This window comes from Geotrypetes seraphini, chromosome 3 (genome assembly GCF_902459505.1).
Source record: "Geotrypetes seraphini chromosome 3, aGeoSer1.1, whole genome shotgun sequence".
NCBI classification, from domain to species: domain Eukaryota; kingdom Metazoa; phylum Chordata; class Amphibia; order Gymnophiona; family Dermophiidae; genus Geotrypetes; species Geotrypetes seraphini.
Genome location: NC_047086.1, coordinates 242,325,411 through 242,341,330, shown reverse-complemented (window position 1 = coordinate 242,341,330; position 15,920 = coordinate 242,325,411). Strand labels below are relative to the sequence as shown.

Below are 15,920 nucleotides of genomic sequence, written 5' to 3'. Positions count from 1 at the left end.
CACAATCCTGTCGTTCCTCCGTCTCCTGGATCTGCACTCTCGATCATTCACGCCGCAGACTGCTGTTATTCCCACGTTGTGATTCTCCACCGACTCCTCCCAAGCGCTGTTTCCTCAGGAACATAAATCCTCTTAGCCAATAGTTGTTAGGCCCCAACAGACTGATCGCTCCTCAGCAGAGTAGCAGGAGAGAAAAGAAAGCCAAAACCAAAAAAAAAAAAAAAAAAAATTTTCTGTGTCCACCTGGAGGCAGTATAATCCCCTCTGATACCACTTGTGGGACCGGGATCCTGGCGAGGCCTAGTAACTCCACAGAATCCCAGTCTTGGCTCGAGCGTAACCGTGGTGGGCCACAGCTGGCCTGGTGCCTCCCATAAACTGCACACCACACTGGCCGGGTTTTTGTCCAAATATATCACTTTTATTTATCCACAAGAAAAGTTTCCAACAAAAAAAGGTCAAAATTTGGCATTCAAAGTAAAAACCCAAAACATTCCAATTTTCTCTTGTTCTGCTTTCTTTCTCTTATGTGCCAGTTCTTATCACTGCACCCTTTAGTGCTGGCCAATTTAAGTTCACAAATTAAGAACATAAAATACAGTTCCTGTTAGGTATTATTTCCACAAGCAGTGCTAGAACCGTACCTGCCTTGGCACTAGTTAGGCTACCTGGTTCTTAAGCACTAATTAGGCTTCTGGTAGATTTGAGTGGCAGTTCCCTTTTCCTAGGAGCAGAGAGACTTGTACTCCCACAGGTGTGGCCACTGTTCCACTTATCTAACCCAACAGTAAATTCAGCAGCTTCCAGCCCAGGTTGAAAACAGGATACAAAATCCTTCACAAAACATAAAACTCAAAAAGGAAGAAACAAAACCAAAAACCCTTTTACCAAGGAAAAAGGACATTCAGGTTTTCCTAAACCTATTCCCATTCCATAGGGTGTTCTTCCCCAGACATAGCATTACTCTCTAACCAGTCCATGTCACAAACCTCAGATTGTGTTTCAGGGTTTTGCATTTCCCTATCCTGGTGAGAACTTCTGAAGGCTGGCCAAAAGTTAGCTGCTGTAGCTGGTTTCCTTCTCAGCTTCCCCTGAGCTTCCAGTCCCAGCTGTCCCTCCCCTCTCACTGACGAGGGAACTTCAGAAAAAGGGAGACTCGGCACATAACCACGCCCCCTCACAGCAGCTTTAGCTAATTCCTTAAAGAGCCCTGTCCTTCCCGTTCCAGCCTGAGCTCTGTGAGTTTTTAAAGGGACAGGCTCTCTCTTAACCTTGTGCTCAGGATTTTCCCTATACACAGGATATTTCTTCTCCTTAGTCCTTGGCACATTATTAATGCTTTCCTGCTCTTTTCCCTGGGCTTTTCCCCGGGCTTTATTAGGACTAGCCAGATCCCTGTCACAATCCGAACCGACAACCAGGTAGCAATGTACTACGTAAACAAACAAGGGGGAACAGGGTCTTGGTCCCTTTGCCGGGAAGCCCTGCGCCTCTGGAAATGGGCAATCTCCAACAACACCTTCCTTCGAGCGGTGTACATACAAGGAGAACAAAACTGTCTGGCGGACAGACTCAGCCGCCTCCTCCAGCCACACGAGTGGTCACTGCACTCTCAGATCCTACGACAGGTGTTCGAAAAGTGGGGGACGCCTCAAATAGATCTATTCGCATCCCCCCACAACCACAAGCTGCCTCTCTTCTGCTCCCGGATGTACTCCCCGGACCGGCTCGAGGCCGACGCCTTCCTCCTCGACTGGGAGGGAAGGTTCATGTACGCGTTCCCGCCGTTTCCTCTGATACTGTGGACGCTTGTCCACCTGAAAACAGTACAAGCCACCCTGATCCTGATTGCTCCTCGCTGGCCATGCCAGCCTTGGTTTTCCCTTCTACTTCAACTCAGTGTCAGAGATCCACTGCCTCTGCCTCTGTTTCCCTCTCTACTATCACAGGGTCAGGGTTCGCTGTTACATCCCAATCTTCAATCTCTTCATCTGAATGCTTGGTTCCTCTCCCCCTGACTGCTCTCCCCGTGTCTCAATCAGTCAAGGAGATATTGGAGGCCTCTAGAAAGGCCTCGACGAGAACCTGCTACTCCCAAAAGTGGACCAGATTCTCAACCTGGTGCTCCCACAGCCAGGACCCGGTGTCGATCCCCGTCCCTCTGGTCCTTGACTATTTGCTTCAATTACTCATTCCGGCCTAAAGACCAACTCCATTCGAGTACACCTCAGTGCGATTGCGGCCTTTCATCAGCCCCTGGAAGGGAAAGCCCTCTCGCTCCATCCCTTAGTCTCTCGCTTCATGAAGGGTCTTCTGAATGTCCACCCTCCTCTCAAACCTCCCCCGGTAGTTTGGGACCTTAACGTGGTTCTGGCTCAACTAATGAAACCTCCATTTGAGCCCCTAGACAAATGCCATCCAAAATTCCTCACTTGGAAGGTGATTTTCCTGCTCGCGCTCACTTCCGCCTGGCGGGTTAGTGAGTTACAAGCTCTGGTAGCAGACCCACCCTTCACGGTATTCCATCACGACAAGGTGGTACTCCGCACCCATCCAAAGTTCTTGCCTAAAGTAGTGTCTGATTTTCACCTCAATCAGTCCATTGTCTTGCCTGTGTTTTTTCCCAAGCCCCACTCTCACCCCGGAGAGGTGGCGCTCCATACTCTTGACTGTAAGAGAGCGTTGGCCTTTTACCTCCAACGCACTCAGTCACACCGGAAAGTCCCACAATTGTTTTTGTCCTTCGACTCAAACCGGTTATGTCACCCAGTCTCCAAGCGCACCTTGTCCAACTGGCTGGCCGACTGCATCTCCTTCTGCTACGCTCAGGCTAGTCTCACGCTGCATGGTCGAGTAACGGGACACAAGGTCCGAGCGATGGCAGCCTCCGTAGTGTTCCTCAGGTCCACACCCATTGAGGAAATCTGCAAAGCTGCCACGTGGTCTTCGGTTCATACCTTCACCTCCCACTACTGTCTGGACTCACTGTCCAGGAGCGATGGCCGGTTCGGCCAATCGGTTTTGCGAAATCTATTTGCTTAAATTGCCAACTTCCCTCCATCTCTTTTCAGTTAGCTTGGAGGTCACCCACATGTGAGAATATCATGCCTGCTTGTCCTGGGATAAAGCACAGTTACTTACCGTAACATGTGTTATCCAGGGACAGCAGGCATATATTCTCACAACCCGCCCACCTCCCCGAGGTTGGCTTCTTTGCTAGTTAAGTGAACTGGAGACCACGAGGGGATGCACCCCCTAGTGGAGCAGGAAGGCACGCATGCATGGAGCAGCAGAGCAAACTTAAATCTTCAATCAAGTTTGCTTGAAAATGCTTCCGCATCGGGGCTCCGTAGATGACGTCACCCACATGTGAGAATATATGCCTGCTGTCCCTGGATAACACCTGTTACGGTAAGTAACTGTGCTTTCTCAAAGCGTTTTTGTCTAGAGAGGGGAGTTAGACAAGGATGTCCCTTATCTCCTTTGCTTTTTGATATTGTTTTGGAACCCTTGTTGTTGGCCATTCAGCAGGCAAAGGAGATACAGGGAATTCTATATGCAGATCGGTATTATAAGATTTTGGCCTATGTAGATGATATTTTGCTTCATTTGAAGAATCCTGAGTCTATCATCCCGCATTTACTATAATTAATTAATAGATTTGGCAAATTTTCGGATTACAAAATAAATTGGAGCAAATTAGAGGTTCTTCCATTGAATGTACATTGTGTAAAAGGATTATTTGATTCATTCCCATTCCTTTGGAAGGAAGAAGGTGTAAAATATTTGGATATTATGATTCAAAGAACACTAGAAGACACAATGACAGTAAATGAAAAATCCTTATTGTTGAAAGTCAAAGAAATGTGTGAGCATTGGAACCCATTACATCTTTCTTGGTGTGGGAGAGACCAAACTATTAAAATGATGATTTTATTTATTGTTTATTTAGTTTTTGATTAAACGCTTTTTCGATTATACAAAGCGTTGTACAGAGTATAAAATAACATTTCAACAAAACGAAAAAAGAATGTAGCAATTAAGACATACTTTCTATAAACTACGAGACTGACAACAATACGTACTAGGTTATTATGGACTGACAAGCAATGGACACAAGTAGGAAAGGGGGGAGAAATACAATTGATATAGTAAATGGGAGCAACATTTAAGGTAAACACAAAAGGGACTGGGAAAATAAATGTAGTTTAAAAAAAAAAGAACAGATATAGATTAATCTCTAAAATACAATACTTCAGTTAAAAGCATCTTTAAAAAGAAAGCATTTTAAGTTGCTTTTAAAATTTAAGTTTTTTTCCATTTTTAAGTTAAGCGGAAGAGCTGTAGTTTATGTTGTCGGTTTATTTTCAAGGGTCCTTTTATAAAAATTTGAATGGGATCCTTACAAAATTTGTTTGGCTAGGTAAAACTGCTAGAATAGCTTCAGTATCTTTACAAAAATCACAATCGGCGGGGGTGGGGGTGAGGGAGAGGGGGTTAAATTTTCCAAATTTTTATAGATATCATCAAGCCCTCATTTTGTGTCAGGATATGTATTGGATCCTTCCTGAACTCATGGAGAATCTGCCAGATTGGCTGATCTTAGAGAGTCATCTTATGTCCCCATTATGTTTGAGCCACATTTTGAGTATCAAGCTTCCCAGAATATACAAGAACAGTAATATTCTTTTTTCCACTTGGAACACATTAAAATTCATTAATAATTTAACATCTATTCCAAAACAACAATCCACATGTTAATCCTTATGGTTGAACTCCAAGATTCAAATTGGCGAGTCTAATATTCTCTGGAAACATTGGCTGCAGGCATGTATACGTACTTTTAGATGTGATCTCAAATGAGAAAATGTTAAATTTATTACAACTACAACAATCATTCGGCATCTCAAAGTCTCAAGCTTTTAAATGGTTGCAGTTGAAACAGGCCATTCAGAATGGGTTCCCTTATTAATGAAATTTTAAAAATCAGTATAGCTTGCTGGGCCTATATTTCCAGACAGATTTCCAAGGGCATCAGGCCGTTAAGTGGTACAAATTAATATCTGAATATTTAAATAAAAAACCAAAGACAAGTTTACAAGACATTTGGAGCATTGAGATAAAGCAGCAGATTTCTGCTACTCAATGGCCATGGATTTGGACTTGGAGGATGAGCTGTACAGTGTCAGCATCTATGAGACAAACCTGGTTCTTTTTGTTACATAGAATTTTTTGGACCCCTGTTCGTTTGCAAAAGTTAGACAGTTCAAAGTCTAATAAATGCTGGCATTGTCATCTTGAAATAGGGACACTGGATCATTTGTTGTTCTATTGTCCTTTGATACTCAACTTTTGTAGATCAATATGAGGACAAATTAATTTGATACTGGAGTCTTCGATTCCGTTGTCTTATGAGGTGGTAATCTGTTGGACATTGTTGTCAACTAAACCTCCATTAAATAGGCATAAAATATGCTCTTTATCATTATGACTGGGATAGCCATACAAATGATTATCAAGAACTGGAAAAATAGGGACAGACTTAATTTTCTATTTTGGTGGGAAACTTTGTTTGTTATAAATATGAAAAAATGAATTCAGAAATATTGTGTCATAAACTTTTTAAATTAACATGGGGTCTATTGATTAATTTTGTTAATGATTAGTTGGATTATGCCTTTATTTCTTATTTGATTGCACATCCAGGGAGGGTGGGGGGGATAATATATTTTGATGTATTCATTGATTGCAAGTGCTGTTTATGATATTGATTGTATACATAATTTAAAGCACTTTGTTTTTGTTCTCGAATTAGGATGGGGAGAAATATTTTGTAATATTCTTTGATCGGTTGTAAGTGCTGTCTATGAAGTTAATTGTATGTATATTTTAATGCACTGTTCTTGAATTGAAAATTAATAAAGATTTATATAAAAACAAAAATATCCAGCAGTAGTCAGCCATCATACTCTCAATGCAGAAACCTTGGTAGTGACGCTCCATTAACTGAATGTCCTGGTGAAAACGTTCTCCTTGCTCATCATTCACCTTACCAATATTTTCCAGAGAAAAGTCAAGATGTGAGTGCAAAAGTGTATTTTTAATGACATGCGACAGCCAAGTTTCTGATATGAGTCAAGGAGATTCTGAACTCCTTCCTTGTATGAAGGAGACTTATGGTTGCCCAGAAAGTTTTCCACTAACAACTTCAATACCTCCCAAGCTTCAAGCTCAGCTTCTGAGAGTGATTGCTTAAAATCTTCATCCTGAATTACGGACTTGATCTGTGGGCCTATAAATATCCCTTTCTTCAGTTTTGCAGTGCTGATTTTTGGAAATTTCTTAACAAGATATTGAAAACCTGGCGAGTTTGTTTACCTATGGCCTTTATGAGGTTCTTCATCAACCCCAGCTTGATTTGAAGAGGTGGAAGAAATATTTTATGAGGATCCACCAACGGCATAAATTTCACACTACTTGTCCCTGGATTATAGATATCCCTCAGCTGCCAAACATGCTTGACCTAATGTTCAGCTATAGATCTGCTATCCCACAAGCACAGGAAACAGCAGTATTTAGTGAATCCTCCTTGCATTCCCATTAGCATGCCAATGACCTTCAGATCACCACAGATGTTCCACTTGTGTACTTTATAACTGATTGCTTCTAGTAAATTCTTCATATTTTCATAAGACTCCTTTAGATGAGCAGAATGAACAATTGGTATATTTGGTTGGGAATTTCCATTGTGCAGTAACACTTTAAGCTTCTCTGTGAAGAATCAATGAAGAGACAATGCCATTCATCTGGACAATGCACTTGTGACAAACTGTTGAAGAGCTCGTTGATGCCATGACAAAAGCACAATGAGCCATTTGCAGTGAAGAATGTTGTTAAATTATGATTCCGTTTTCTGTAATGAGTTATATTAGCATGTTTTACAAGCAAGTGCTTTTGCTTAAGCCTTGAAGCAAGAAGTTCTGCTTTTTCTTTTGAAAGATTTAGATCACGAATAAGATCATTGAGCTTAGCTTGTATAAAGGTCTCTGGTTCTGAATCTTCATCATTCACATAATCAGGATCAGATAATTCTGGATTGTGACCAGCTTCTGCATCATCATCACATTCCTCATCATGTTCAATAGAAGCAAGCCCATCTTGTGGCAGTACAGGGACAGGCAGTGCGTCATCATGAAGAACAGGCCTAATGGCAGAATCCAGAGTAGGATATATAATTTAGTGCTTAATTTTAGCTGAGAATCCATTTGTGGTCACAAGGCAAAAGTAGCAATCTTTAATATGGTCTCGCGATTCCCTCCATATCATTGAGATTGCAAATGACATTGCTGCCTTTCGTTGATTGAGCCAGTCACGAAGTCCATTGGAACAACAGGTACAGATGATATGTGGAGCCCAAGACTTATCCTGGTCACCCAATGAACAGCCAAAGTACAATTTGTATACCTTCTTCAGATCTACGGTAATTGCATGCTATTTAAATCGTTAAACGGAGACAGCCCAATCTACCTAAACAACCTCCTCTACCAAACTACATCACCCATACATAGAAAAACACACACCCCTTTCACACACCCTCCAATCAAAAAAGTCAAACTGGAAAAACTGTATGACAGACTACTGGCAACACAAGCAGCAAAACTGGATAACCAAATCTCCAACCTACTGATAACCACCCCCGAATACAAGATCTTCAGAAAAGAAATAAAAACGATACTCTTCAAGAAATCACTGAATTACTCTTAACATATCAATTACCTTCCATTCACCTGCCTTTACCCAGCCCCACAGATACTACCAGTTCTTCTCAACTTCTCTTGAATTTACCAATGATCCAATATTGTAACCCACAATTTATAACTCTTTTGTAATCCGCCTTGAACTGCAAGGTAATGGCGGAATAGAAATCTCTAATGTAATGTAATGTTGTGCTTTTTGCATGAATTATCCACAGATGATTAGTACAATGTCTTGGCATGATAAAGACTGATATTAATCACCATAAATAATGCCTGTAGCATAAAAAAAAAAAATAACTGTTGTTAACCATCCTTATATGTTTATCCTATAAATGCATGATATATTGCCCAATTAATGTTTATATAATTATTTATAATGAGCCTCATCACAAAAATGTGACATGCTAATGAAAAACTAAACACATTTGAAATCAGCATGAAAAATACTACAAAACCTACCCAGCATTAACTCTGATGAAAATGATTGTTGACCTGGTTAATTAGTGATGAGAAAAAAATATATAGTAGCTGTTTTTGAAAGAATTTCTAACCTTTATTCATTGGTACTTTATCTTAACAAGTCTATAAACCATAATGATAATTTTATCAATTGGAGTTAATTGATTGTAATATAGAATACACTGTAATAGTGGTTGGTGTTTCCCTTCTGAGGGGTACAGAGGCATCCATATGCAGACCAAACATGTCTCAGGAAGTGTGCTGTCTGCCTGATGTCAAAATCTAAGATGTTATAGAGAGCTTGCTGAGCCTCATCAAGCCTAATGACTCTTATTTGATGCTGCTTATCCATGTTGGCACTAATGTTACGGCTACGTACCTCTCCAAATGTATCAAAAGTGACTTTGTGGCTCTGGGAGAGAAAGTGAAGCAGTCAGATGTGCAGATGGTATTCTCGTCAATTCTCCCTGTTGAGGGTAAAGGCTAGGACAGAGAAACCAAACTACCTACCTGGATCTCATCACTTCCAGTTAAAGGCCTTCCCCTTTGGCCTAGCATCAACATTGAAAGTTTTCACAAAATGCCTTGTGGTGGTGGTTGCAGCTCTTCACTTATGGGGATTTTACATATTTCCCTATCTGGATGACTAGTTGGTCAAGGCCTCATCACTACTAGCTCTGTATGTCATCAACTCAACAGTTCGTGTACTGGTACACCTAGGGTTTGCAGTAAACTACCAAAAATCACATCTGCAGCCAGCTCGGACCTTGCAGTTTGTAGACACTCTCTTGGACATTACTCAAGGTCAAGCTTTTTTTACCTCAGCAAATCAACTAATGTGTTCAGCTGTGCCAGACAATTTCTTCATTACCACATATACCGGCACATCAGATGCTACATCTCCTTGGCCACATGGTCTCAACAGTCTACATCGCTCCATTTGCATGTCTCTACCTCAGAATTCCACAATGGACTCTGTTGACCCAATGGTCTCAGGGCATCGAATCTGTCTGCTCCTATACAAAAACTTTTCCGGCAGTATTCATGGAACCGGCATAACAAAGGGGAAAATACCTTGATAAAGCCCCCTGGGCGAAACATAGCCTATGTTGGCGAAGAGCCCCTGCTATGCTTCTCTAAAAGAGATGAGTACTTTTTTCAAAAACTTATTTATCAAATGAAGTATTAAAATTTATATATGAAAAAATACATAAAAAATTGAGACCGATGAAGACTTCTGTGCTTATATATCTGTGAACGAAACCTTCTCACAGTTAGCACCGCTGAGGTCCTAAACAGGATAAATTATATCTGTATCTAAGGTTGTCTATATCTGATTTTTTAATTTAACCTTAGAAAAACAAATCTTTATTAATAAGTTTAATATTACAGAAAAGCAAAATTCATAAAGATACATCAAGCATTACAATTAATGAGAGAGAAAAGACTGTTTACCTGCCTTACAGAGTCCAGAGGAAAGACAGAGAAGGTGATGATGTTCCAGACAGAGAGAGATGTTGCAGAAAGGGTTTTTTTTATAGGTTGGAGTCTTATTCTAAAAATAGAATCTATTGAAGTTAAGTAAATTGTTCGAAACAATGGCGAATAAGGTGAGTGGGGTGTGAGAGACTGGAGTAGGAGTCAAATGTAATTTCCAGTTTCACTTTGACAGTGGTTTCTGATTAACCTTAGCTATCTGTGCTAGCTTACTGTATATCTTAAGCTGTCCATCTTAAGCACTAGACATTAACACATCTTAGTGCATCGTAGCTGTCTTTAGCACCTCTTTGCACCTCTTAGCTGTACCAAGGTCCTTTGTTATATTTAAGCACTGATGCAATCTATGCTGTTTAAGACTGTTTGCAATGACATGAATGATAAGATCTCCCATAGGCCTTTGCTGACATTGGTTAGGCCAGCAAGTTAAGGCAGGGCTGACACTCCATACCTTTTTTTTTTATTTTTGTTTTTTATTATTCTTTGAAATGAAGGCAAGCTTGCGGTACCCTTCTATATGGCATGTACTTCTGCAACTGTTTTGTAAACAGCCAGTTTGCCCTTCGCAGATGCCTCTCTTACCTCCAACATTATATCAGTATGTCCCCTTGTCCTGCACAATCTCCAAGCTATGAAGATAAATAGTTCCCATTATAAGTTCAAACTTCTGTATAGGTTGTATAGTCATCTGGGCGGGGAAACCCAATGTGTTATATTATACCTATCTGAGCGAATGAACAGGGCATAAGGGATGCAGGAAGCTTTTTCAGGAGGTGCAGGCTTTATCCCAGGACAAGCAGGCAGCATATTCTGTACATGTGGGTGACATCATCCATGGAGCCCCGTGGATTGAAGATCTTCAAAGTTTGCTAGTGCTGCACCGCACATGCGCATGTGCCTTCCGCCCAAGTTAGGGGGCGCGTCTCCTCAGCGTGGCCTCAGTTCTTAGTTTTCTGCGGAACCAGAAAGCCCTGTCTCTCAGCTGTGCGTCAAATCTAAGTGCCTTCTTGCACCGCAGCTTGCTTTCTTGTTTTGTTCGTGTGAGTCACTGTGTGGCACGTCAAAAAAAAGAATTGTATTTTTGATTTTTTTTTTCTTCGTTCGGCCCGGGATACCCCGGGTTTCCGTCCGGCCGCCTGGCCTCGTTTGGCCATGGCTAGATTTTTTTCCTTATGTCCCAGCCTGTTACCGGGTTTAAAAAGTGCACTCAGTGTGGTTGGGTGATTTCTGTTACTGACCCCCATCATTGGTATATACAGTGCCTGGGCTCCGACCACCGAACCAAGTCCTGCCCGCGTTGTGCCACTCTCCAACCGCGGGATCTTGGGCGGCGTGCCCGGATCCTTGAGCTCTTCAGCACGATGGAACAGCCTGCAGACAAGACCTTGGCCTCGGCCCTGACCTCGATCAAGTCGCCCTTGGCCTCAAAAAACAGCAAAGGAAAGATTGACCCAGAGGAATTCTGGGCCCGCTATGAAAAAAACACAAAACAAAGCGAAGAAACAGAACAACTTAAGACCGACTGGATCAATGACAGCACAAATATTTTAAACGAAATAGCCCCCATAAAAACCCGCCAAATCAGAGCTACAAAGCAGGAGGGATGGTTCGACGCAGAGCTACTACAGATGAAGAGGGACCTTAGAAAATCGGAAAGAGTATGGCTAAAGTCCGGATCCCAGGAACACAGAGATGCCTGGAGACTTAAACTAAAAACCTATAAAAACCTTACCAAGGAAAAACGAAAAAAATTCTACTCACACAAAATTGGTGACTTTACAAATAACAGTAGCAATCTCTTTAAGCTGGTGAATGACCTATACTACATCGAGACACTCACCAACAACCATGAAGATTCCACATTAACCGCAAACACCTTAGCTGATTTCTTCATCTCCAAGATCCAAAAACTAAGATCTACTTTACCTACCTCGACTAATCCCCTTGAGCTTTTTCCCATTTTTCCTGACACCGACATATACAAACCAGACCAAGGGTCCAGAGCAGATCTAAACTGGAACCAATTCAAAACACTGGACTAGGAAACCTTCAACAAACTCTACAACAAATATTCTAACTCCTTCTGCAAACTAGACACCTGCCCTCCAAACGTCATGAAAACTGCTCCCATCAACTTCAAAGCCAACATGCTAACCTGGATGAACTTCCTACTTTCCTCAGGATACTTCCCACCAGAGCAAGGCCCTATTATGTTAACCCCAATCATAAAAAACACGAAAGAACCCCCAAACGCCCCTTCTAATTACAGACCAATTGCTAGCATCCCACTATTCACCAAAATAGCCGAAGGGGTGGTAAAAGCTGAACTCACCGCATATCTGGATAAATTCAACATACTAAGTGACAATCAATCGGGCTTTCGCACAGACCACAGCACTGAAACCATCATTGCAGCCTTAATTGATCACTTGGAAACCCTCTTTAGCCTGGGCTCCAGCGCCTTGATCCTTCAACTCGACTTGAGCAGTGCATTCGACCTAGTAGACCACAACATTCTCCTAGAATGCCTGACCCACATTGGCATCTCCGACCAGGTCTTCAACTGGTTTCACGGATTCCTACGAAACAGATCCTACAGAGTACTCAAAAACGACTCTTCCTCATCTAGCTGGGTTAACTCTGGATAGAACTCTGGATGCTATCCTATAGATTAAAAACTAAACCCGGACAAAACAAAATTCTTCCTAGCCACCCCCAATGAAAAAATCAAAGACTCCACAATCTAAGTGAAAGGATTGGTCTTCCCCCTCGAACAAACTTTAAAAATACTGGGAGTCACTCTAGACAAACATCTATCTCTAGAAAATCACACCGATCTTACTGTCAAGAAATGCTTTTCGGTGCTCTGGAAACTGCGCACCATAAAAAAATACTTTGACGACTCCTCTTTCCGCCTTCTGATACAGTACTCAGTTCTCAGCGTACTACTCTATTGCAATGTCATTTATTTGAGCTCCACGAAGAAAACCATTAGGAGACTAAAATTGATCCAGAACACTGCCATCCGCCTTATATTCGGCCTGAACAAATGGGACCACATCATGCCTTTCTACCACCAACTGCATTGGATCCCTTTCGAATCCAGAGTCCTATTCAAATTTGCCTGCTTCTGCTACAAAACAGTTTTTGGCCTATTACCTAGATACCTCAATCACCATTTCACTCTGAATCTCACCAACAAGAAATCCCGCAGAATCCATCTGTTCGTCTTCCCATCCCTAAAATTATGTCATTTCAAAAGATTCCTCGACAAAACCTTTGCTTACCAGGCGGCTAAGCTGAACCCTTGGCTTGCCCAAATGATACTCGAGGCCCCCACTTACCTTAGTTTTAGAAAACTTCTCAAAACGCACCTTTTCCGCGAACAGGTCTTTTAACCCCCTTTCCCCCTGCCTCTCCCCTTTCCCACACTCACCCCGTTCCTTCTGCTTCCCCACTTCCCCCCCTCCCCCCACTTGGTCTCTCTCTCTCGTTATCTCATACCTTCCAACCCTACCTTCTGTATTATTTTACCTCTGCTAAATCTCAGTTAAAGCGTTCCCACGCTCCCCTCTTCATTGCCTGTAACTTTGTTAAAATTTTGTAAATCCATGTGTCATTGCGGATCTTAATTAACGGATGTGAACCGCCTAGAACTTATTGGGTATAGCGGTATACAAGAATAAAATTATTATTATTATTATTGAAGGCCCCATCTGCTCCACCTGCTAAAGCCTCATCCTCGGGTAAGTCTCCTTTTCCTTCTTCAGGTTCCCTACCGAAGAAGCCTTCCACGGAGTCTCTGGCATCCCAGGCAGTGAGTGCAGTCCTGCCAGCCTCTATGAGACCTCCCTCCATGCGTGCCTCCAAGCGACGGGAATACTCTTCCTCAAGGTCGCCCTCGTTGAAACGCACTGCTGCACCTACCCGACCAATCCATTGGTCTCTGTGCCGATGTTTGAGGACATGCTTAAGGCAATTCTGACAACGCAGATCTCCGTTCTGGCCCAGCTTGCCCCTGCCTCGACCCTGCTCCCTGCGAGCCAGCCTGAGCGCCCTACCGAGGCTCCTCGGGACAAGCATTGCCGGTTGTCCTCAAGTGATTCTTCACCGGTTCCTTCGAGGCCTGCGTCGCCAGCTGCCCAGCCTCGATCGAAGCACCATTCAAAGCTTGCCTCGTCTTCGAAGCATCTGTCTGCCAAACGGCTGAGAGACTCCCCTCCGGTGGGGTAGATCTCCGGGGTCTCGAGGTCCGTCAAGGCCTCTATGCACCATGGGTTTGAGGCCTGGCCTCGGCTGTCTTCCATGCCTCCTCGGTCTCCGAGTCGAGGTCGAGGACTCCTTCCTCGCAGCTGTTCCAGAGGGTCTCTTCCTCCCTAGGCTCTCCGAGGCTTGCCCCACAGTTTCCGTTCCTCGGACTCCGGGGTCTACTCCCTCCCAGCAGCTTAAGCGTAAGCATTTTTCGACGCCTCCGCTGTCTCTTAGTAGAGCTTCTTCGGCATCCATGCTTTTGGACACGGATATGCCGGTGCAGTATTCGAGGGAGGCTTTTTCCTCCTCAGCTGCCCCGAGGTCTAGATCCTCGATGCTTCTGGAGGGGCCTTCCTCTTTCAAGACTTCCTCCTTCACCACGTTTGTTGTTGACATGGGAAAGGCTCTTCAGCTGGATCTCCAGTCTGAATCTAGATATACCCAGGACTATTTGGCGGAGATAGAGCTTCCTCATCCGCCCAGGGAATCTCTGCGCCTCCCGCTGAACCCAGTCTTGAAGCAGACTTTCTTCCGAAATTTGGAGACACCTTATGCCATTCCTGCCATACCGTCCAAGATGGAGTCCCGCTATCGGACGGTCCCGTGCAAAGGATTTGAGAAGGCGCAGCTGTCCCACCAATCTTTGGTTGTAGAATCTTCTTTAAAGAAGTCAAACCCCTCCAAGGTCTACGCTGCTGAACCCCCCGGGCAGGGAGGGACGTACCATGGACAAGTTCGGCCATCGCCTGTACCAGAACTCGATGATGGCGAACAGGGACCTCAATTACAATTTCAATTTTACGTCCTATTTCAAACACTGCCTTAAAATCATGCCGTCTTTCCAGGCTGATTTGGCAGCTCACCGCCGACCGGAGTTCCGCCAGCTTCAGGAGACTCTGTCCCAGATTCGCCTCTTTATGCTCCAGGCCACATGATGCTTTTGAATTGTCATCGAGGGTTTCGGCCTTTGCGGTGGCTATGCGTCGCTGCATAGTGAACATGGACCCTAATCTTCAAGATCGTCTGGCAAATTTCCCTTGCTTGGGCAATAAGCTGTTTGATGACTCCATCGAGGCAGCTACCAAACGCCTATCAGAGCATGAGAGGTCCTTCGCCTCCCTGGTAAGGCCGAAGGCGAAGGCTCCTCCTCTTAAGTCATACAAACTGCCGCCTTGGCGCTATCCCCAAAAGTCTATGCCGGCGTTTTCCCACCCGCCGCCCAGATCTCAGCAGCAGCAGAGGGCCCCCCAAAAGCCTCAGGCCCCTGCGGCGGCTAATCCTGCACCGTCTTTTTGACAATCCTGGTCTGAGCATGCCGCCCCTCTTTCATCCATCGACCTTCTCTCCTGCCCATTGGAGGTCGTCTCAGTCTTTTCTGTCATCAGTGGGAGCTGATTACATCGGACCTCTGGGTTCTCACCATCATCCGGGGGGGGGGGGGTACTCCCTTCAGTTCCTGACTGTACCTCCAGACCTACCTCCAAAAGAGTGTCCTTCCAACAGGTCGCAGCTTCCCCTTCTTCATGAGGCTCGAGCTCTCCTTCGCCTCCGAGCGGTTGAGGAAGTTCCTTTGTGTCAACAGGACACCGGGTTCGACTCCAGGTATTTTCTAGTCCCCAAGAAGACCGGGGACCTATGTCCTATTCTGGATCTTGGAGCATTGAACAAGTTTCTGGTCAAGGAAAAGTTTTGCATGCTGTCTTTTCCCACGTTGTACCCTTTGATGAACGAGGGGGATTGGTTATGCTCGCTGGATCTCAAAGAGGCTTACACTTACATCCCGATCCATCCTGCCTCGCAGATTTCTGAGATTTCGGGTGGGGAATCTCCTTCTCCAGTATTGGGTTCTTCCTTTCGGACTCACATCCTCCCCGAGGGTCTTCATGAAGTGCCTCGTAGTGGTGGTGGCGGCCCTGTGGACACAGGGTCTTCAAGTGTTTCCTTACCTCGACAACT

The 15,920-nt window shown here is 43.9% G+C and overlaps 1 protein-coding gene across 5 annotated transcripts in view; it reads left to right on the top strand.

The window, feature by feature from the left end:
• TAB2 (TGF-beta activated kinase 1 (MAP3K7) binding protein 2) overlaps positions 1 to 15,920 on the top strand; it is a 193,091-nt gene that overhangs the window by 126,670 nt on the left and 50,501 nt on the right. The gene's annotated exons all lie outside the window — the stretch shown is intronic.